The following is a 24085-nucleotide window of genomic DNA, read 5'->3' as shown; positions in this document are numbered from 1 at the left end:
TTTTAAGTCTTCATGGAGAAAATGGAAAAGACATTGGAATGTAGGGTGAAGTCAGAGCAGGACAGACAGGTCCTGCAAGTGTTTCTTTAGATGCATTGATATTCATAACATCCTAACAGGCCTTAAGGCTGTCTTCTTACCAAAGGGATAAGATACCATTTTCCTTGGACACACAAATAATAAATGTACTCTCACAACATCACTTGAAAGTTGTGGTTTTACAAATATACTATGTTTTAAACAGCTATAGCCCTCAGATCCCTTACTAGACATCAATATTTGTTGGAATTTCAACATCAAAGATTTATTGTTAGGGGGGAGGAGGAGGAGTTACTCCAAAGGCTAGAACTAGTGCATATACCGTACTACCAATCGCATGCATTATTGCTTCTAATCTTCATAATTTTGAGTACTATCTTTATTGTCACCATTTAATGAAGATGCTAGGGTTCAGGGGCCTTAAGTGACTTGCCCAAAGTTATACAGCTTGGTAGAAACAGAATTTGCCACAGAACTTGCATGTTAAGTCAAAGAATTTGCTAGTTCCATACAATTAAAACTTGGAAGGAAAAAGTAGAGCCTTATGAATAGAGTCCTGAGCAAGAAGGATGAACAATCTGAAGATGAAGTACTCCGTAAAGGAAAGATCTGGGTTTGAATTCTAACCTTGCCTCCGTTCATCTGTGTGATCTTGGGAAAATCTGTTAACTCTTTAAACTGTTGGATATTTATAAAATGGGACTGGTGCTATTTGGCCTGATATCTTACAGAGGAAGATTTAGTCAGGCCAGGCACACATAGGGTCTCTCTGACCTGGAAAGCCCTGTATAAAGACATGGTACCATTCTTAGTGTCAGCATTGAAACATCCCTCGTGTCCTGACACCTCATATCAATACCCAGAAACCCTAGGCTTTTCCTTCAATCCCATACTCCTTCCTCAGCTGCCAAGCAGCTTGATTAAGAAAAGCCTTGTTCTTGGGGAGTACGCCCATAAAAGTATCTCTGTTTCCTTGCAGTTTCACATTAAGTGAAATTAGAGTGCCCTTCACAAAGAATATATATTTCGAAAGCCCTCCCACTGGCTGCTGGGCAAAGCAATTGTCAGTCAACAAACCAAGTAGATCGAGTCTCTGCCCTTGGAGTTTTTGTATTCTGAGAATGACTGACAACTTTCTCTCATCCTAGAGCAAACAGGGCTTTCAGAGGGCAGGTCCTGGGGCAGTGTGTAGCCAAGATAGAATTGATTGGCTTTTGTGTCCAAAGTCATGGGTATCAGGAGAGCTGCCATTTATCAACTACCTCTTTGATACTTGGTGTATAGGACAGGCATGTTAACTATATTATTTCTAAACCACATGATAAGTCTGTGAAGTATTTTCATCCCTGGTTTACAAAGGAAGAAAAGAGGCTCTGTGAGACATGCCAGAAAGAACATGCTCTACACAACCAGCTGGTTACAATGTGAGACTTTGTCCAGTACTAGCCCTTCTTTCTTGGCAATCATCAGAGTCACTCAAGGCTTGGAGGACTGTGCTGGCAAAAAAGAAATCTTGTATTTTCTAAAACTCACATCCACAGTTTGGAGGGGACAAGACTGAGATCAACCCCAGTTCCTACTGTTTTCTTTATGACAGTTTATCAGAGCATTTTTTTCCTTATATTAATTCAGTCCTGAGTTTCTATTTAGTTGTGATAATAGATACGTTTTTTGAATTTTTGATACCTTGGGGTACAAATTTGGAATCTATGGAGGATAAGAGAGTAACAAAATGTTATGGAAATTGAAATATACAAATTATTTTCTCTCTCTACAGATTTATAATCACTTTATCTGGGATATCACGTAGGTTATGTGGTTACTGTAGTACTTATTTAATAATCAGATTTTATTTAGAGAACTATAAAAGGTACAACGTAAGGGGGAAATATATTTTAGATGATTTTTTTTTTCAATTTCCAATTTTGAAGAAAGATGTGTTTTTTAAAACTTTTAAAGAATTTCTCCTACATTTCACTCCCTTTAAGGCAAATTGATAGCTGTGAAAATGGCACCTTGGAAACATTTCTGTCATAATCACAGGAGAGAGTGAGAATTATTAATATTCTTAGCCATATAGCATCATAAAGTAGATCACAGCTGTTTCTTTTAGAAAATGGCATTTGTTTTTCTATCAGACGTATTGTCTGTCTCACAATCTAACCGCTTCCACATCTGGAATATCTTAACTGAAAATGTCCACAGCATTACACAGCCTGGCTCAGGGAGAGAAAAGAACTAGGGCCTGCATCGAATTCCGTCTCTCACTCAGCTGATCTGCATTCCTCCTACAGCATTTCCTTATACTTAAGAAGAGCTCCTAGATTTGGGAACTGCATGAGCCTCTGTAACCTTCTGACAAGGGTGAGAAGCTCAGAACTGCATTTCTGTGCATTTTTCCCTTGTCTTTCCTGCTTTGGAGGAGAAGCCCTGCAAGAGCTTCCTGCCAAGGGACCCTGCTTTCTCAGCAGCCAGATCCGGAGAGCCAGAAATCCATCTTCAGCTCCTTTGAACTTGGCGGTTGTTAATCATGCTGTGGTTGTGCTGTGGTTGTGCTGTGGTTGTCCTTTAAGAGCAAAGGCTTCACAGAGAGCAAATCAGCTGCCTGTGGGGAGGGTTTCAGCTTCTCGTTGTGGGCAGATCGTCTGCTAACAGCTTACTGAGAGAGAGTTGAGGACATGTGGCTGAAACACTGTCAGAGCTGCTGTGAACACAGTCCAAGTGAGCAATTTTATGACCCAAACCAGGCAGACACTAAGTGCTTTCTAGTGGTGAAAAAGGAGCAGAGAGAAAAAGAGAGAACAAAGACCAAGTGGTGGAAACCAAAACAAAAAATATATATTTATTTCAGCAGCTACATATTTTTCTGTTTGGAAGATTGGTATCTCCTACTTAACCAGAAACTACAACACATAAGATCAAATAAGATTAAATGTCCGGTTTGCTAAATAGCAGAACAAAGAAACTAAGGTCAGGAATTCAGACTCTTACATCTGAGGAAAGAGAGAGGCAAAGAGAAGATATTGGAAATGCCAATATCCATTCAATGAAATAAAAAGAGACTACTGTAGGCATCCTCAGAAGCTCGCCTTGTGTCCAGTGCCGTGGGAACCACAGAAGGCGCTCAGCTTTGCAGCTTCACTCAGAACTGGGGGAATGCTCCATAGAGTCGAGGGCACGTTATTCTAAAGTGCTCTATTTGTTTACTTTGGCAAGTGGAAGATGACTTTGCTAAGCGATACTCTGCTGGGGCTCAGGGCCAGCACTGCTGGAGTAGGAAAAGGGAGCCTTCCTGGGGCAAGGCTTCTCAGTCTTCCTGCCATCAGCATTGCAGCCAGAGCAGCCCTGAGATGTCAACAAAAGGATGATGAACTGTGTCAGCAGTGTTAGCAAATGGCTGAAGTAGAACGGAGCTGCCCAGGATGCTGCCCTGTCACTGGGGAATCTGAGGGAGGCTGAAAGATATTGTAAAAGGGATTGAAGGGTTGGGCTGGCTGGAGGAATGGTGCCATCGGCATCCATGCCACAATACTCCAGGATGGCCCTGCCTTTGTCAGGGCAGCCATCAGAGGCGGTTTTCCCTCTAACCAGGATGGGCATCGCTCCTTGGGCTCCAGTCTCACCTCTCCTCATGCCATTGCATGTCCAAGGCATGTCCTCAGGGGATGGTGCTGATCCAGGGTGGCACACCCAAGTGGGGAGAAAACCCTGAACCTCATCCTCTCAGAGATCTGCTGCAGTCAGCTACTGCACTGAGGTGCATGCTCTGAGCAGCAGTTGCTGGTGCGGGAGGCTTCCTTGTGGAGTGGGTCTCAGCCACAGCCTGAGGGTCCTCTCTTGGGGATACTACCAGTTAATTGGGTCATCTTCAGTCTCCACCCAAACTTAGGCCTGTAGGTCCATCAATGACTACATCAGCCTCAAGGACCGAACAGGTGGGAGGAAGGACTAGTGTGAGTGAGGGAAGCAGCTGAGCTGAGGAGTGCTGGCACCTGTGCAAAGCCAGCAATAAGGGGAACCTCCCAGGGGGAACCCTGCACTTGGATAGACCTGAGGGAGCAGCCAGAAGGAAAGGGGTTGACCCTGTAGTTGATTAAGGTTCAGAGAAAGAAAAACAAAAACAGAAAACGATCATAGTTTCAGATGCTCCCAATGAGCTGTGACCTCCCCAAAATCCTATAACCAAGCACATGGGTGGAGCTGGCCTCACTTTCCCATTCTCCCGCTTGTAACTTTTGATTCCACATCATGGCTAAGGTCCTCGGCAAACTGGATTAAACCTTGGATTTAAAAATAAAATAAAATGAAAAACAGTTGGGGACAGGAGAAAGTGATTTCCAAGAACCTACACCTCTCTACCCTGAAATGGACGGAATATTGTGCTCCCCTCAAAATTCACATGTTGAAATTCTAACCTCCAATATAATGGAGCCTTTGGGAGGCTTCATGGATGAGATTAGTGCACTTACAAAAGGGGTCCCAGGGCTCTCTCACTTCTTCCCACCATGTGAGGTTATAACAGGAAGTCAGCAGTGTGTAACCCAGAAAAGAGCCCTAACCAGAACCTGACCATGCTGGCAACCTGATCTCAGACGCCCAGCCTCCAGAACTGTGAGAAATTAAGTTATGTGGTTTATAAGCCACCCAGTCTAAAGCACTTTATTATAGCAGCCTGAACTGATTGAGACACTCCTGAGAACCGTTCCTTCGGGGAAGGTCTTGATTAGCTTTCACCTGGCCCAGTTTGCAAACACACTGGATTGTCCTGCCCATGGCAATCTTCACGTAGCAGCCTGGCAGACAGAGGAGGGGTGATGCCAGCAGGAACAATCTTCCTGAGGAGGCAGTTCCTACTAGCTAAGTTTCTTGTCCTGCTTTTGCTCACTGAAGGTCCAAGCCTATCCCCTGACCTGTATTCATTTTCCTCCTAATCCCCTGGCTGACGGAGTCAGGCTTTGGAGAATTCCTTTAAGAGTCTCAGTTGACCTTATGGATCCCAAAACACACCTGCTGTCCTAGAAGCCCCTTGTCTATTGATGTCCAGATTCTGAGCAGGCCGACAGTGCGTGCATGAGAACCTTTCATAAAATAGGACTATTTTTTACTCCCTTTGCTTTTTCTTTGTGTTATTTCCCTTCTTCACTCCCTTTCCTTTTACCTTACCATACACATTTGTCACGTCCTTGCCTGGAAAGCCTAATGTCACCTCCCTGCCTTTTCACAGCCTACAGGATTGAGTCCAAACTTGCCAGCTTGGCCTTTCATGGAATGCAGGTTTAGTACAGGGCTGCTAAACACAGTTTCAGAATGAACCATTCTCCTGGCTTTTTATCATTGCCAGTATTTCTCTTTTATTTTATCTTATTTTATTTTATTTTATTTTATTTTATTTTATTTTAGGAGAGTTGATATTTGATAAGAATTGATGGACTGCTTTTCATGGAAACTTGAGAATTCATATTTTTACTCAAAATCTTTTCACTTTTTTGCTTAGAGCCTGTTAAAGACTGAGGTCCTCTCTCTGTCCCTTCTACTCCCAGCCAAACCCAGTAGACACATGTGAGCAAGTTGTCACCTGACCCGAAGCTCCAGCCCCTGGAACGAACTGAAACAAAATGTATCCTTGCATTTTCCAGCAAGGAATTGCCTTGCCTACAAAAATACTCTGTTCTTTAATACGCAGATCAATTATTAACAGTAGGCTGTACCTTTCACCAGGTTGTAAAAGGATGACTGCGTAGAGCCACAGCATTCTCCTTGTCAGTGTAGGAAATGCAGAGGAGGATGTTACCTCCGGCACTTGCCTCTCAGACACCTAACAAAGATGAGGAAGGCTGCAGCCTGAAGCGTGGGTGAGGTGTCCAACCGCCCAAAGGCGACAGGTGAGATACTCAGGTCCCCTTCCTCTTTTCACTGGGAGTTCTGATTCTCTCCTTTCAATCTTTCTCATCGCAATTGGGAATGGCAGGGGTGGGGTGTGTTTGGGGTATCAATGGTGGTAAAAAGGGTCTTATGGGTAGGGCCATGTTGAATAAGAGATGAGCACGGAGACAGCGTGTTAACTTAAAAGGCCAACACCGAAGCTCATTTGAGACCGTAGGAGCTCCAGGAAGACAGTGCTGTTCAGGCGTGGGATCGAAGATCAGAAGGGTGGCTCAGTAACACACTGGCCCAGTCACATGACAGACCAGTCCTTGCAGTGAACTGGGAGACAAGGAGGCTGCGTTGGCATGGAGCTGAGAACGTCTCTAGATCACACTGGAAGGCAGAGAGAGGCCAGACAGGGAACTCTGAAGAGCTGCCACAGCCTGTGCCAGGGTGACATCAGGGTGAGTTGAGATGATTTTTTTTTTTTAACAAACTTCATTTTTTGCAGCAGTCTTAGGCTTACAGAAAAATTGAACAGAAAGTACAGACAGTTCCCATATACCCGTTTTCCCCCACAGAGTTTCTTCTATTAATAACATCTTATGTTTGTGTGGTATGTTTATCATGATGAACCCAAGTTGATATACCATTATTAACTAACAAGTCCAGAGTTTACATTAGGGTTTACTTTTTGGGTCGTACGGTTCTATGAGTTTTAACAAATGTATGACATGTATCTATCATTACAGTATCATACAGAATAGTTTCACTTCCCTAAAACATAACCCTCCCTTCCTTCCTGCAAATCCCTGACAACTGCTGATCTTTTTACTGTCTCTATACTTGTGCCTTTTCCGAAATGTCATATAGTTGGAACCATGCAGAATGGAGTCTTTTCTGACTGCTTCTTTCACTTAATATACTTTTAAGGTTCCTCCATGTCTTTCCAGGGCTTGGTGGCTTCTCTCCATTTTAGCACTGAGTAATAATCCATTGTATGCATGTACTGTAGTCTGTGTATCCATTTGGGCAGACTTTCCAGCAAGATAGAAGGCAGAAACAATGGAAAGGGTGGATGAAGGGAAAACTGCAAGGAACACAGGACAAGATAGAAGCAAGAGAAGGAAGGTTTTGGAGAAGTGGAAAAACAAGCTAGAGAGACGCGCACAGAGGCCTAACCTGGGGTAAGGCAGGGCCTTGTAACCAATGCTCAGTGAGAGAGGCAGCCCCTCACTGACCTGCACCAGGCCTTTCCTGATTTTATAGACAGAGTGTCATGAGGTCATGAGGGCGGGAACCATGTCACCTTCATCCTGAGAGCCCAGCACTTTGTAGGCATCTAATAAATATTTATTACACCAATGAAATCTTCAAAGTCTCTTCTAAAGAAGCAAGTTTTCCCAGACACCAGAAGACAAATGGCCTAGCAGTCCCTGATCCAGTCATCTCGGGTAGATGTGAGCTGGTTTCTTATTTGAACCCTCCATGCCACAGGGCAGCATCAAGCTTGCCTGACACACACCTCGTGAGCCAGGAATGCGCCACTTTGCCACCAACTCCACCTGGCTTGGGAGATGCTCCATGGACAGAACCAGAGCCATGCTGCAGGGAAGCACAAAAACAAAGGAGATGCATGCCAACCTAACATGCCAGGTAAAAAAAAAACGCATTCTTGCCTCAGAGGAAGAATCCAGCTCTCCATGCCTTCATCTTTCACCCCAATCACAAGGCATCAGAATTAGCCCACCTGACCTCTATGGAACAAGAAGAGCAAGCAGGGTGACTTGGGTGCTAAGAAATCACTCTGAGAGGAAGATGAGGCATCTGTGCCCTCCAGATGTTCACCTTTGGGAGAAGAGAACATCTGTGCAACAATAGCAGTAGCTCCCATTCACTGATGTGAGAACCCGGCCTGAGGGGTGCAGCTAGCAATCTGGATGGTAGAGGGTAGCTCTCCAGACGGTCTGACAATTCACCTAAAGATTGCAGGACCAATAGGAACCTGCTAGTCAGAATTTACTAGCTCAGTGGTGCTCTCCAAGCAAGAGAACTTATCAGCCAGACCTGTGTCTTGGTGCAACATCACTGCTTAAAATCAAGTCCTCCCAAAGCATGGTGTCTATTTTACTTTCTCTGGATGAAATGAAGAGAGAGAATGAACCCAGTAAGATGATAGAATGCTTTGCTTTGGATCTGTTCATATCCTACCCGTGTTTGTGCTCACATGAGTTACACAGTCAGTACAAGGGTGGAGAGCTCTTGAGAATTTCTTACCTAAGGGAAAGAACTGGGGGCTGCTTTGCTCAAAGGCATTTTTCAATGTGGGGCTTATCTAGAGACATATATCTTGCTCCTTCTCCCCACTGCTGTTGCATAACTAGGGGAGTTGAGGGTCACTGTGGACAGACACAGATGGCAGAGATGGGGGCAGTGGTGGGGCAAGGAATAGCTGCCTTGCCACTTCGAAGTCTCCTAAATGACATCTCTGAAGAAGAAGGACATGTCCATGGTGAGAAGAGCCCCATGGTGATTCTGTTGCTCCTAATGTGCCAGGCTCAGACTCTTCAAACCACAAGAAGTGGCCCAACGAGTTCTACGTAACTACAAATGCAAGCAGGAAAAAACCACACTCAAATCTCAGCACAGCATCAGCCTTGGAGACAGCCGGCCTTTACTAATGCAACAGCATCTGGCTGCTTCTGCTGTACCTGGATGTCTTCAGGGCAGTTCTTGTACACAGAAGCCCCACATAGAAGCAGAGCTCCTACCATTAAGCTCTCCATATCCAAAACTTTCTATATGAAAGATACAGCATCTGTGTCTCACAAGAATCTGTTTTCTGAGGGCATCTGCTATTTGAGAGCTAACCAAAACAGAATTCCCACCTTATCTTCTTGCTCATTTACACTCATTTCATGCATGGAAGGGAATGGTCCTGAATATTCAGGGCAATGTCCAGCATTTGGTAGTAGTGGAGAGAAAGAGAAGAGAAAATTCTAGACTGTGTTCCTCTGTCTGGGAATGTGACTCTCACCTCTCAAATCCTTTCCTCCTCCTGTTCACACTTTTTCTCCCTGACTTTCCAGAACCTTTTTAGGCTTAGCTCCTTTTATCTTACCCTACATGCTTTCTTTCTACCCACGCTAGTGGGTACTTCTCAGCCATAGACATTGGAGCACATTTAAATATGCTGGAGCCCTTAGAGAATTAAGAGGTGGGGAGAGAGGAGGGCACAGAGCTGAGGATGGCATGCAGAGGTTGCCACTAACTCATTCACAAGGAGCCCTGAATTTCCAGGGACATTAAAAAACAGATGCTCATGACAGAGCATAGAACCATGCCCTAATTGTAATGTTGAACTGTGTGTCGTTCGTTCACTCATGTATTCTCTCAACATTGGGACTGAGCACCAATTATATAACAGAGTAGGACTTGACAATACAAAGATGAATGAAACACAGTCCTTGTCCCCAAGAAGTATGTGGGCACGACAGGCACATGGACCAATGATGATCATGTCAAACATGATGAAGTCCATGGTCCTGAGGGACATTTGAACCATGGGCCTGCATGAGAGGGCCTGGAACCCTAATGGGCTGATATAGGAAGAATTCCTCTGGACTTGATGCCTGAACTTGAAGGTAGAGATGGAAGGAGAAGGGCTCTGGGTAGCATGTTCCTGGCAGAAGAAGCCCACTGCAAGAGCAAAGGCACTGAGGAAGCCTCATGGTCACTGGAAAACTGGGATTCAACTAGCTGAAATCTTAACGGTGCAGCCTAGGGGGAAGTGAGACCCGGGGTGGGGGGCAGAGCCAAGTCTCTGCATCCAAACTTTTCTATATGAAAGATACAGTGTCTGTGTCTCACAAGAATCTGTTTTCTTGGGGTGTCTGTTATTTGAGTGATAACCAGAACAGAATTTCTAAGGATGGACTTTGAGGCCAGGTAACAAGGCTGAGGCTAAGAAGAACTATGGAAGGTCTGTCGGCAGGAGAGATGTATGATTACATCTGCATTGGCAGAAGGAAAGTTCTGGTTGAAATGTGCAGAGCAGTTTGGAGGGGACAAGGGAGATGACATGGAGAACAGTTAGGACGCTGTTACAATAAAATAGGCTAGAAATGATGTTCCTCAGAAGTCTCTTTCTTCCTGCACACCTGGCCACCTCAGACTTCCTGTTCAAGGGGAAGGCAGGCCAGGGAGAGAGACTTCTTGAAAATAACGCATCTGTTAATTGGATCATTTCTGTGTGGTCAGTGTCTCTAGGGGCTTCGTTTTGGTCATCGTAGTGTAAAATCCCCATTATGTCAATATTTCCTCCTGATAAAAGCTCACTGTGTGTCTGGAACCCTACCAGCTTCCTTACAGTATTTGCTCATCACCAGGTTCAAGGACCCAGCTATGTGGCTCTTCCCCAGAGCCTCTGTTGGAAAGAAGATTCCTCTTTGGTTATAAGTAGTTACACAGTGGTCAAGATGCTCTAGCACAGTGCAGCAGAACAAGATGGGCTCACTAGGGAAAGATCATTGACCCCTACAGAGTACACTTATTCTTTTCTGATTATGATAGGACTGTGTTCAAATTAAAAATTATTTCAAAGAAAAAGCAACTGATTGTTTAGGCCAAAGCAGCACTTCTTCTTCTTCTTCTTTTTTTTTTTTTTTTAATGAGGCAAAGTCTCGTTCTGTCACCCAGACTAGAGTGCAGTGGCACAATCTCACAATCTCGGCTAACTGCAACTTCTGCCTCCCCTGTTCTAGCGATTCTCCTGCCTCAGCCTCCCGAGTAGCGAGGATTACAGGCACCCGCCACTATGCCCAGCTAATTTTTGTAGCTTTAGTAGAGACAGCGTTTTGCCATGTTGGCCAGGCTGGTCTTGAACTCTTGACCTCAAGCGATCCACTTGCATCAGCCTTCCAAAGTGCTGGGATTACAGACGTGAGCCACCGTACCCAGCCAGAATGATTTTTGGTAATGTAGTTAAGAGGGCACATTCTGGAGCAAACTGCCTGCCAAGTGTTAGCTGTGGGGCATTGGGGAAGAACTTAATCTCTTTGCGCCTCAGTTTCTACATGTAAAATGGGATAATTATATTGTCCCCCTGTACTAGTTTGCTGGGGCTGCCGTAACAAAGTACCACAACTGGGTGGCTGAAACACCAGAAATGCGTTGTCTCACAGTACTGGAAGCCAGAAATCTGAAAGCATGGTGTCCGTTAGCCTGGTTGGATCTCTTCTGGGACTGTGAGGAAGAATCTGTGCCATGCCTGTCTCCTGGCTTCTGGTGCTGTGCTGCTCATCCTTAGTGTTACCTGGCTTGCAGAAGCACCGTCTACCTCTGCCTTCATCGTCATGTGGTGCTGCCCCTGCGTGCATGTATCTATGTCCAAATTTCCCCTTTTTATAAGAACACCAATCATATTGCATTAGGGCTCACCCTCATAATCTCATCTCAACTAATTATATCTGCAATGACCCTACTTCCAAAAAACATCACATTCTGAGGTCCTGGGTGTTGGGACTTCAACATATGAATTTGGGGTGGGAGGGCACAATTCAACCCAAACATTACCTAATAAAGTTTTCAATAATAAGTAAATGAGTTAACTCCTGGAAAGCATTTAAAACAGTGTCTGACATTCAGAACGCTCTCAGTAAATGTTAGATTATGCTGGGTGTAATAAAAAGCTCCTAGGATAGCGGACGGCATTGCGATTCTACTGGTTTGTATTAGTGTGGACTTGCCAGTTATTTACATCTTGTGTCTTTTTTGGTTGGCCAGGGCTAAAGCCATACCAGGAAAATATTTTGAATAATACTCCTGGCTAAAAGGTGCAAGATGAGAAGGAGTAGATACTGTGGGTTCTGATTTTTCTTCCCTGTTCTCCAAGCTGTGTACACAGAACCATGCAAGTTGCCCCAACCGGGGAAAAACAACTGCCATTTCTTTTAAAGGGGGAACCAATGAAGGTCTTGTCCTGATGAGCCCACAAAAGCAAACTTCTCCATGTCTGTCGCTCACTCAGTGGGCTGAAGCAGAGCCTCCATGCTGAGCTTTGGAGACAAAGCTTGTTAGAGAATGTGCAACCTGGACTGATCCCAGGCTGCCCAAGGAGCAGCTGATGAGTGTAAAAGTGTTTGCTCACCTTAGAATCAGTCCTTTAAAAAATAAATAAGGTATGTTGATCTTTTATGTGAAGATTAAACAAATCAGATGGCCCAAAATGAATTCCAGGTAAAGAGGAATACAATATCAGAAGGCAAGCTGCTGAAATTAGCAAGAGCTGAGCTCCAAGAGCCTGACTTTCCAGGCATGGCTAGTTTCTTCCTAGCAAGTTCCTGACGGAGCTGGGTGGCTGCCCCAGGTGACTGCAGGAGCAGGAGATTAAGGAGACAGCACCTGCCTGACAAAAAAGGTTGCTGACACAATAGGCCAAAGTCAAATTGAGCTGCCAAGAGAAAAATGATTGGGGATATACAGTAACAGTTGAGGGAGAGACCAGAAGGATTTGTGTCCACAGAGGTTTTGATAGGGCTGACTTTGCTGCTGACCGACTCACCTCAGAAGCATGGACTCCCTGACCTCCAAAGCCAAGGCAATGGAGCTCTCTCCCTCTTGCCCCTTGAATTCCTGCGTCTCATTTCACTGGGTAGACAGGGAGGCTCCTGGGCTCCAGCAGGAAAACACTGCACTGGGAAGCAGGATGTCTACTCTGATCCTGCTGCCCCAAAGCTGTGTGGCTTTAGACAAGTGGTTTGACCTTTCTGGGCTCAGTTTCTTTGATTTTCACTATTATTTGAAGGGCTTGGGGTCATGAAAATCATGAACTCTTCACACTGAGAGGAACCTTCGTAATCCATTTTGTAGATAAGGAACCTAAGGCTGAAGAGGTCAGGGGCCTGCACCCAGCCATAGAGCTAAATGAGGGGCAAGGAACCTAGAACTCCGGCATCTCGACTCCCACCTGGGACACATTTTATCAGTAATAGTGAGGTCTCATCTGTTGATAGTGTTAGAATGCTCACATTTACTCCCCATAACAGCCTTTTTTTTTTTTTGAGACGGAGTTTCTCTTTGTCACCCAGGCTGGAGTGCAGTGGCGCAATCTCAGCTCACCACAACCTCCGCCTCACGGGTTCAAGTTATTCTTCAGCCTCAGCCTCCCTAGTAACCGGGATTACGGCATGCACCATGACGCCTGGTTAATTTTTGTATTTTTAGTAAAGATGGGGTTTCACCATGTTGGCCAGGCTGGTCTCAAACTCCTGACCTCAAGTGGTCCACCTGCCTCAGCCTCCCAAAGTGCTGGGATCACAGGTGTGAGCCAACATGCCTGGCCAGCACCCTTCTGAAGCAGGCACTCTTATACCCATTTTACTGATCAGGAGACCAGCTTGCCCAGGATCCTGCAGCTACTGAATAGAGGGGCCAGGACTTTGCTGGTTTGGTGCGCTTCCTGGTACACACCAGCTGCCTCCCATCTCCCTTTGATAATCCTAGCCACATGCCACCGCGGGTGCTCTAGTGTAGGCTGGCACCACCTCCACCCAGCAAGAGCCAGGATCTGCTTCCTGAGGGCAGGCAGTTTTATCACACAGCGGGGTGCAGAAGAGTAGCACTCATCTTCCCAGTGTAACCACTTGTAACTACTTTTCAGTGAATCAAATAGATTTTTAAGCAAGAACATTGTAAAAATCTGCTTAATCAAGGGTGGAGAAAAATGAGTTAGCCAAGGCCACCCTAGCACAGGTGGGGTGGTAGCTGCCTCTGCTCCACAGCGAGGTATTTACACTTGCTCCCCACCTTCTCCTTTGCCCCATTCTCTTTTAGTTAAAGGGCCAGGTGCACCAGAACACAGGTGCCCTGAGTAGCACTAGCACCTCCCAGGGTCATAGGGAAGAGCCATTTCCTCTGGGTAAACTGAGGCCTTAAGGCATAAATGCCTTCTCTGGGTGAAGAAGATATGCCCTCTAAGAGCTCTCCAGGGTGAATCTAGAATAAGTTGTAGTCTAGATGGCTTGGCAGCACTAGCCAGTGTGACAGTAAGTCTTGATGAACATCAGGTCAGCGTCACCCTGAGGGAGAACCTCGAGGAGAGGGAATGTTTGCTTGTTACAACAGCACACCCAATAGAAATAGCATGTAAGCTACAAATCTAACTTTATATTTTCTAGCAAAAAAAAAAAAAAAAACTTAAATCAGTGCAATTAATTTTAATAATAGATCTTATTTGTTTCAACATACCCCAAATATTGTCATTTCAATGTGTGATAATATAGTTATTAGTGAGACATTTTCCATTCCCTTTTTCATACAAAGTCTTTGATACTCAGTGTGTATTTCACTCTGACAGTGCAATGGATCCTGTGCCCAGTGTGCACTTAAAGGCTGTAGATCCATATATGGCGATTGTCTCCTAGATAGATAAGCCCAGCAAGGCTCAGTGGGTGTTTTGAGGTCCATGGTCTCTGAGGTCTCGTTCCACCCTGACATTCGATGAATCAGACAACACTAATATGGTTGGGAACACTTTTGTCTTGCTCCCTGTAGTCTGAACAGAAAGAGATGCCGCAGAATACAATCACGACTCTCTCCCTCCTACAGACTCCCTCCCCACAAGCAATCAATGGGTTGGTCTCAGACAAAGACTCTTGGTCAAGGCTGGTGAAACTTGCTCTATTTCCTAGTAGGCCTCCACCTGTAATTCTCAGCAGTGTGTGTGTATAGCTAGAATTCCTGCCTTCTACTAATGTGACTGTTCCTGCTCAGAGATCTAGAGTTAATTATTAGCAAATTCACAGTGAGCCAGAGCTAGGTCTCACTGTAAGACTCCGTGTTTTTTAGAAGTACATTGCCATGGGGATTTTATCCCCATTGGGTTCCTCCTCAGGACCCAAGACAAATAGATACACAAACCCTGGGCCCACAATTTTAGTTAGAATAGACCCAAGCCTAGAACCTCAGGGAACTCATTTGGAAGCTTTTCTTAGGAAAGTTACCTTTCCTATTTGACATCTCAATCAAACAGGTGTTTGGGGAAAATAAAAGCATACTACTTTAGAAGGAACTGGGGTCATCTGGCCAGACTTGTGGAGTATTTAAAGAGAATTTCATTCCTTGTGTAAAATAGCTCTAAATAATAGTAAGCTCTTGGGAGACTTGATCTACTGGCTACATACACCCACTATGAAATTAACACATTCTTGAATTTAGATGGAAGAATATGGAAATTGGTCCCTCTCAATGTATGAATGAAGCATCAGAAATGAAGAGAAAGGCCAAGTCTAGAGAGCAAGACTAAAGACTCATAGGTCAGTGGGCTTCCTGCCCAAGGAGAGCTGAAAGCTAAAGGATGCTTCACAGTGTCCTACAAGTTGTTTTTCTAAAGTCCTTCCAGCAGTTGAAATTGTGTTTATGCAAAACAAACTTTCTTTTGTTACTATAATCTAGAGGTAGACTTTGGCTTAAGCCATGCCAAAATATTATCATTCTAAACCAATAACACCTACATTTGTTGAGCATTTACTATATGTGTGGCACTATGCTAAACTTAACTACCCCCTTTCCTCACATGTAACAGTCAGGTGACTTCACAGCTGCCTTGTGGATACTTGCGTTATCTGGAAGATTGCATACACACACGTAAAATGCTTAGAACTCTACCACCCCATCTTACCTATAGCTTTGGTGAGTCCCTGCTTCGGCCAAGTAGAATCATTCCCTATGAGGAGGGGAAGAGGATAAGAAACAAGCAGAGTTGACCTTACAGGTAGACACAATAAGCAAGGGTCCATGTGGTGCAATGGATCCCATGCCCATGCCAATTCAGTCATTCTAGTCCGGTAGGATTGTCTGGTTGGTTGTTGTTTTTTTTTGTTTTTTGTTTTTTGTTTTATAAGACAGAGTCTCGCTTTGTTGCGTAGGCTGGAGTACAGTGGAGCAATCTCGGCTCACTGCTGCAACCTCTTCCTCCTAGGTTCAAGCAATTCTCCTGCCTCAGCCTACCGAATAGCTGGGACTACAGGCACACACCACCACACCCGGCTAATTTTTTGTATTTTAGTGGAGACGGGGTTTCACTGTGTTGCCCAGGCTGGTCTCAAACTCCTGACCTCAGGCAATCCTCCCACCTTGGCCTCCCAAAGTGCTAGGATTACAGGCGTGAGCCACCGTGCCTGGCTGGTTTTTATCTTGAAAGTTTAAGGGTCTCCCACTTAAATGCAAATACTCTTCTGAGGATAACCTTTTAATCAACTATCAGATATTCTCAAGTATCAGGAATTCCAGTTATTCCAATTATCTGAACTTCTTTATATCATCCCAAGAATCTAAAAGAGCAAGGTCTTATAGGTAAGGGCAAACCTTCTGATGCCTTAGAATTCAGACCATAAGCAGAGATGGTCATTTGACATCTAGTATGATCCACTGTAGATTTACTTCTATACAAATAAATTCAAGTTGTCACAAGGTTTCTTTCTTTCAGTTGGGGACAATACTTTGAAAACTTTTAGGCTCTGAATGAGTAACTTGGCAAAAGAAGATGGTAGGGTCCTTCAAATATCATACTTGTTGTGGTTTTCTCACAGATGAAGCAGTCTATAACCCTGAGGTTTCAACACTCCACTCAGTTGTGGGCTTTCTATCTAAATTGAAACTATCCCATGCCCACATGTGCATCTGCAGCCAACCACAAATGATCTAACAGGACCAGATTTCACTGGAGCTCTATGACCCTTCTCCCAGTTTGAACTGAAGGGTAAAAAACCTGGAACCTAAGGGACTTCCTTTTCCGTGTCCTGGAGACCATTGGCTTTGGTTAAGCCAATATGATGGGCTCGTTGAGAGAGAGACTCAGGACCTGGGATCATGCCACACTCTCTGGTCCCAGAAGGCACACCACGGGCTGCCAGCTTTGTCAGAGGACCTGAGACTTAAGGCCAGGATATATCAAGAGCTCTGTACCCAGTTCTGTGATGTCTTAATACCTTTGACAAGCGATATTGGCAACTCACCGGGTATCCGTTGGGGGGCAACAAGGAAACAGACTGATGAAACCAGAGACTGTGACAACAACTAATTACATGTTGTTTCCTGTAGAAGAGAAATTCTCAGAGGAACGTGGTGGCTGTCTGTTCTTTAATGGACTGTCATATGGAAGCAGGAGAAGGAGATTCTTCTTTGCTCCAAATGACAAAACTAGGAGCAGTGAAATGAGCTTATAAGGTGGCCAGGTTTTTCTAGCAGTTGGAGCTCTCTGCAGTGAGTGGACACTTGGCAGGGTAGTGCCTACTCCGCATCTGATGTGTTCACGCCACGGCTGGAAGTAGGGGTCGCAACAGCCGAGGAGTGGAAGAGGGAATGCTTTTCCTTGGGTGGGAGATTGGACTAGAGAATGTCTCAGGTTGTTGCTAACTATGAGCATGGTTTTATAATTGTTTAAAAGTGGGTAAACAATAACAGTGTGTTTATGGTGTCTGTATTCCACAAACTATTATTTCCCACATTAACTATTTCAAATATGGAAAATCTGAGAAACAGGAATGCTAAGAAGCGTGCAGTATAATTTAAAAATACTTCTGAAAGGTCGTTGTATCCCAAAGGCATGGCCGGTGAGGTTAAGGGCGTGGTTTGTGGAAGTTGAGCCCACAAGGGTTTAAATCCTGCCTCTGCCCTTCTTAGATTCCATGAACCTGGACAGGTTCCCTCACTTATTTAAGACTTCACTTTTGCAGCCCTTGAGATCTCACCTGCTCAATTATCTAAATGAAATCTATCACTGCAGAAACAGCAGAGGCCTCCTGCTGTTGAGCAAAATGTTTTCCAGTCCCTTGTTTCTTTGTGAAATAAAGCAACTCCATCCCAGTGCTAAATGATCCACTGCATACGGTAGAATGAGCTTCTTTCATGCTCCCAGTAAATACAAGACTGTAGACTACTCTGGATGGTTTAAGTTTAAGATGAAATTGCTTCTTCTGATTGCCTTCTTCTTTATTGCTTCTTTCTCTGTTGTTCCTTCCTTCTCTTGTTTGTAACGCTAACAGTCAAATCTATCTGTGTGGAAATCTATCTACTGTATAGAACAATTTACAGAGGGGAAAATATTTTTGTCGGCAGTAACATTTCCCTGGGAAGAAGCACTGTTTGGCCAGCTAACTCTGGGATTTAGGCTCAGGTAGAATCAGTGCCTCAGTTTCTTTAGGTCAGCCATTACGAGTTGTTTGTCATTTGACCTAGCACATAAATTCTCTTCACAAAGGTTTCATTTGTCTGGAAGACTCTAAGTACTGATCTGGTCAGAATACCCTCAAAGCCCCTTGGTTGGCATGAGAGCATGGACCAGTATGTTAGTCTTTCTCATGTAAAAAAAAGTATCATCAAATGCAGTGGGAGTTGGTAGACATGAGTTTGAGGTAGTACAATACCCTTAGAGTACACACACTCAGTCATGTGTGATAATTGGCCAGCTCTACCTAACAACAGTTGAAGACCTTCAAACAACTATCAGGACAACTGGGATAATGTCCCCAGAAGAACCTGGAGAAACATTTACATTTGTGTGGACCGAGGAGGAAAGCAACCCAGATGACTCCTACCTAGAAGCACAGGCACACAGAGCCTGTGTTATTGGCACAGGTGTTTCTCTCCTAAGAGCCTTTTCTGCTTCAGAAGGCTTTGGGATCTATTCCCATTAATCATAAAAAAGGGATTTGCTGGGCTAAATTATGTTAGCCTCCTCTTTATTCCTTACTTCACAAAGAATTGCAGTTAATCTGTAAATGAGTTCTGATGTTATGAAAATTGGATATGGCAAATTGTGTTATTAAGTCTATTAAGGGATGAAGAAGGACTCTTCTAAAAGAATAACATAGTCTGAGTGGCAGCTCTCACTTAATAGGCATCTACCTAGAAATGTTTCTGAACTTAATAGTTACATGATATAATTCGAAATTAATATAAGCACACAGCACCTCTCCCCATAACCTTGTTGAAATTAAGGGTTCCGAATCATTCTTCTCTCACTTTTACTTCACCTGCAAGATACGACTCACCCTTCTTTAGACTAACAGCTAAATTATAAGGCCTAGTCAATGTAAAACAATGCCAGGATTATTAAGCATGATTTTGTTAAGTTTTAACCCCTAATTAGATTACCCTTGGTTAAATAAATTGAATGGCCAGTGGAATTCCAATGTAAAGTCAGCAGAGGTTAGCTGGTTGCTAGATATTTAACTATACATACTAGGAAGCTATGAGGACAAATTTCCATTTGCACAGAGCCTTGAGAATTGGCCATTTTAGGACTAAATGTGCTGCTCATTACTTTTACTCAAGGACATGCTAATGACCAATGTATTTTTAAATACCTACTATGTACAATTGCTTTCAAAAACACTTTCAATCTTGACTTGAGAAGGTAAGAGCTCCATACCTATATTAGGCCATCCTCACATTGCTATAAAGAAATATCTGAGACTGGGTAATTTATAAAGAAAAGAGATGAATGAAGCTGGAAACATCATTCTGAGCAAACTATCTCAAGGACAGAAAACCAAACACCACATGTTCTCACTCATAGGTGGGAATTGAACAATGAGAACGCTTGGACACAGAGTGGAGAACATCACACACTGGGGCCTGTCTTGGGGTTGGGGGAGGGATAGCATTAGGAGATATACCTAATGTAAATGACTCACCTCTAGACATGAGATATGTATGACATAAAAGAGTCAAGTATACTCAGCTCCTAAGAGCAAGTGAGAAGACAAAGAAGATCTACTGAGTGTGGAAATACTCCTTAAGTCATCTTTCCTGAATCGCAAAAATCTGGTTTCAAAAAGTTAAGCTTGGAATAATAAAAAAATAACCGAATTTAAAAATGGGCAAAGTGATCTGAATACAAAAAATGATATACAAATGGCCAGTAAGCACAAGAAAAGATACTCATCATCATTATTAATTAGGGAAATGCAAATCAAAATGACAATGAGTCACCTCTTCACACTCACTAGGATGGTTATAATAAAAAAAAGACAGGCAATAACCAGTGTTGGCAAGGATGTGGACAATTTAGAACCCTCATATGCTGTTGGTAGACATGCGAAATGAAATAGCCATTTCAGAAAACATTTTGGCAGTCCCTCAAAAGGTTGAACATAAAGTTATTAGGTGAACCAACAATTCCACTACTAGCTATATACCTGCCAAATTGAAAACAGATACTCAAACAAATACTTGTACATGAATGTTCATAGCAGCCCTATTCACACTATCCACATACTTGAAAACAATTCAAGTATCCATCAATGGATAAATAGATAAACAAAAAATGGTAATTTGTACAATAAAGGATTCAGTCACAGAAAACAATGAAGTACTGAAACATACTGGAACATAGATGAACCTCAAAAATGTCATGGTAAGTAAAGGAAACCAGTCAAAAAAGACCACATACTGTGTGATTCCATGTGTATATGTCCAGAATAGGAAATTCCATAGAGACAAAAAGTAGATGAGTGTTTGCCAGGGGCTGGGGGGAGCGGGGGATTGGGAGTGACTGCTGATGGTTAGTTTCCCTAGGTGGTGAAAAAAATGTTCTAAAATTGATTGTGGTAATGGATCCACAGCCTTGTGAGTATACCAAAAACCACTGAACTGCACACTGTAAAAGCGTGAGTTTGTGGTATGTAAATTATACCTTAATTTTTAAAATAAAAAAGACAGTTAAAAAACGTTAAACTTGGAATTAATGATGATTTTTTTGAAGCAGATTAGTAACTACTGAAATTAGTCCTTGGTTTTTGGAAAAGCCTTTAAAAAAATTGTAAGTAGGAGAAGTTATAAACAAAGAGATGAATCACAGAAAATTGGGAGAGAAATAGATAATAACAAGAGACAGTACAGACAGACTCAATTGAGTTTTATAAAATCACTCAGACAGATAAACATGGGGGTTGCATGTGCATCCACATGCATATATATGTGTATTTACATCTAATATACACACATGATATTACATGAAATATTATAATATATAATAAATATGTATTCACACTGGAAACATTCTCAAAGACTATACCACCAAATATTAAAAATAGTCCTTGTTTAGTGGGATTTCAGGTGACTTGGATCCTTTCCCCCTTTGACCTCTCAGTGTCTTCTAACTTTGTGTGCCAAGATCATTGATAGTTGAACAATAAGAAGAAGAAAGTGAGTGTGGAAGGATGTTGCTAGAGAAAGTGTATTCTTGATTATATGGAGGAAGTGGGGGCAGTTTGTGAAGTCTTCCTAATGAATAGTGTCCTATTTGAGAAGACCAGTCTTCGCACTGGAGAAAATGCATAGAGCAAGGTGGGCATCACTTGCAGAACAGTTTGGCACAGGACTACCTCTGAAATATTAAGACTTAGAAGACTTGTTCTTAGAAACTCTTCAGGAAAGTTTACAAAAGGCCTTTTTCCCCTTGCTTAGCAGATTCTCCCAAGGCATCAGCATCTACAATCTCTGTAAGTCACTATATACTGGACCTAGCACACATCTGTCTATCCATCATTGTATTAGTCTGTTCTCATGCTGCTTATAAAGACATACCTGAGACTGGGCAATTTACAAGAGAAAGAGGTTTAATGGACTTATAGTTCCATATGGCTGGGGAAGCCTCACAATCATGCTCGAAGATAAGGAAGAGCAAGTCATGTCTTACATGGATGGCAGCAGGCAAAAAAAGAGAGAGAGCTTGTGCAGGGAAACTCCCGATTTCAAAACTATCAGATGTTGTGAGAATTATTCACTATCATGAGAACAGCATGGGAAATACCCATCCCCATTATTTAACTATTTCCCACTGGGTCCCTCCCACAACACGTGGGAATTATGGGGGCTACAAGATGAGATTTGGATGGGGACACAAAGCCAAACCATATTAACTGTCCATCCATCCATCCATCCATCCATCCATCCATCCATCCATCCATCTATTTATCTTTAATTGGGATATGTCTACAAGACAATTGATAACTAAAAGTACTAGAAATTCATTTGCTAAATCACAAAATAACTTTAAAACCATCCTTATGTTATACCTAACATGATCTGAGCACATAACATTGACCAAGTCAGACCCATTCTTGCCTCTCTGAGCTTACACTCTTGTCAAGTGTGAGCCAGAAGGAGTTGGTCCAAGTAGAGCAAGTCCCATAGGCTTTGTGGTACTCAGGGTGGGGGTCTTACCCGACATTTCCTCCCTGAAGCTGAAAGGCAGAGACAAGAAATTCATCCTGAAAGAGTTCACAAGGGTAAAGTCAAGGTGGCTCATCCCCAGACAGGTCACAGGAACAAGGTTCTGGTCATACAACAGGAGTCATGGGGCCCAAGTAGAGGGACTTGGGTGTGGAGCAAGCAGAAGGGATTCATTGAAAAACTAGGTAGAAGACAGGGAGTGATGGTGGATAAGGTAAAGGGCAGCATCTACATTCAGGCCTGTCATCAAGCTAGAGAATGTTCACAGCAGTGTTGTTTGAAAGAGAAAGGCATGGAAAACACTGTTGTTCATCAGCAGCTATGAATAATTTAATTGCGGTGTTTTCAAATAGTGACATTTCCAGCAGAGGAAATTAATAAACCAGAGCTGCATGTGTCAATGTAGAAAATAACCCAAAAAGTCCGAGTGTGGTAGTTCATACTTGTAATTCTAGCACTTTGGGAGGCCAAGGCGGGTGGATTGCCTGAGCTGAGGAGTTTGAGATCAGCCTGGGCAACACAGTGAAACCCCATCTCTACTAAAATACAAAAAATTAGCTGGGCATGGCAGCATGTGCCTGTAGTCCCAGCTACTCGGGAGGCTGACAGGAGAATTGCTAGAACCTGGGAGGCAGAGGTTGCAGTGAGCCAAGATCGCACCACTGCTTTCTAACCTGGGCGACAGAGTGAGACTCCGTCTCTTAGAACAAAAAAAAAAAAAGAAAAGAAAATCAACAACAACAACAACAAAAACTACCCTTTAAAGGAATGCATATAAACAATAATTTATTTCTTTCACATTCATTTCACAATTTGCTTACTGAAGCATCAGTGTGTCTTTCAATTGGATGCGATGTGTTTTGAAGACATAAGAAGCAAGAAAGTTTCATTTGCAAATATAAAAGAGAAACTGGGAAGAATTTAGCTTCTGAACTGGAAGGTCACTCTTGCCAGAGGCCCTGGAGGAGGGCAAGGTTTTGCATTTTGTTTGCCAATTTTTTCCTTAAATAAAATGCCCTGGACTTCAGGTCAGTCTTGCCCTTTGAGCTGCTAAATGATTCTGCCAGATTCTTTCAGCTGAGCTGAAAGCGGTCCTGAAGACCTGCTTTGATTTCCTCTGCACCAAACTGACTCACTCCCCAGGGAAAAAGATCAAGGCTGAGGAAGAGAAAAAGCAGGGCATGAATGGACCCTACACCCAAAATAATAATTCCATTTTCTCCATCTACCATTCCACCATCACAGTGAAGCTTTTCTAGATTGTAAGAGGCTCTTGTAAAAATGAAGCCACTCCTGGGAGATGTTGAATTTTATCAGCCAACATGTTTTTGGGTGTCCATGGAAAACAAGACCTTGGCAAATTATACCACAAACGGGCTGGGGCAAGTGGGAGGAGAGTGATAGGAGAAAGTTTGAATCAGGACAAAACGAGTGAACAATGTGGAGGCAAAGGCTGGGAACAAGATATTCTTTGCCAACCAGACAAGTTTTTCAAGGCTGATTTTTCTAGAGACCATCTTAAGAACAATTGCAACACTAGACAAAAAGCACACAAACCAAAAAAAGAAAAAAATCTAAACCCAACAGCATAAGTATCAGAAACCATCTTCTTACCCGTATGGTTAAAAAAACAAAATGAATTTATTACATTTTTCACAGAACCATTTCCTGGGCCAAAACTCATTTCTCCTTAAATAAATACATTAACACTTTCCTCAGAACAAATCAAGTCCCATCTATAATCCCAGAAGACAAAATACATCGGCAGTAGAAACAGACACAAAGTCTCCACTGGTGTCAGAGGTAGCATGACCTGCGGGGAGGAGAGGGAGCTCGTGCTGCGGCATCAGTTGGGAGGAAGGATTTGTCTTCTCCACAGGGCAGGGTCCCTACAGGAAACAGGACAATTTGAGGGGGCGCTTGACAGTGGAACTCTTACAAA

General features: G+C 43.3%; 1 protein-coding gene and 1 long non-coding RNA gene across 3 annotated transcripts in view; one reads left to right on the top strand and one right to left on the bottom strand.

Annotated features, from left to right (window-relative positions):
* Nucleotides 1–24085, top strand: part of PRLR (prolactin receptor) — a 142444-nt gene that overhangs the window by 28989 nt on the left and 89370 nt on the right. The window contains exon 1 of one of the 2 annotated variants that reach the window (XM_031666103.1): nucleotides 5438–5921. The exons of the other annotated variant lie outside the window; for it this stretch is intronic. The gene's annotated coding sequence lies outside the window, so the exon portion shown is untranslated. Of the gene's footprint in view, nucleotides 1–5437; nucleotides 5922–24085 lie in introns of those variants that run through there. 2 annotated transcript variants of the gene reach the window in all.
* Nucleotides 1–24085, bottom strand: part of LOC110743442 — a 122389-nt gene that overhangs the window by 26759 nt on the left and 71545 nt on the right. The gene's annotated exons all lie outside the window — the stretch shown is intronic.

Source organism: Papio anubis, chromosome 5 (genome assembly GCF_008728515.1).
Source record: "Papio anubis isolate 15944 chromosome 5, Panubis1.0, whole genome shotgun sequence".
NCBI classification, from domain to species: domain Eukaryota; kingdom Metazoa; phylum Chordata; class Mammalia; order Primates; family Cercopithecidae; genus Papio; species Papio anubis.
Note: the sequence above shows the minus strand (reverse complement) of the source record. Positions and strands in the feature narration are given on the sequence as shown.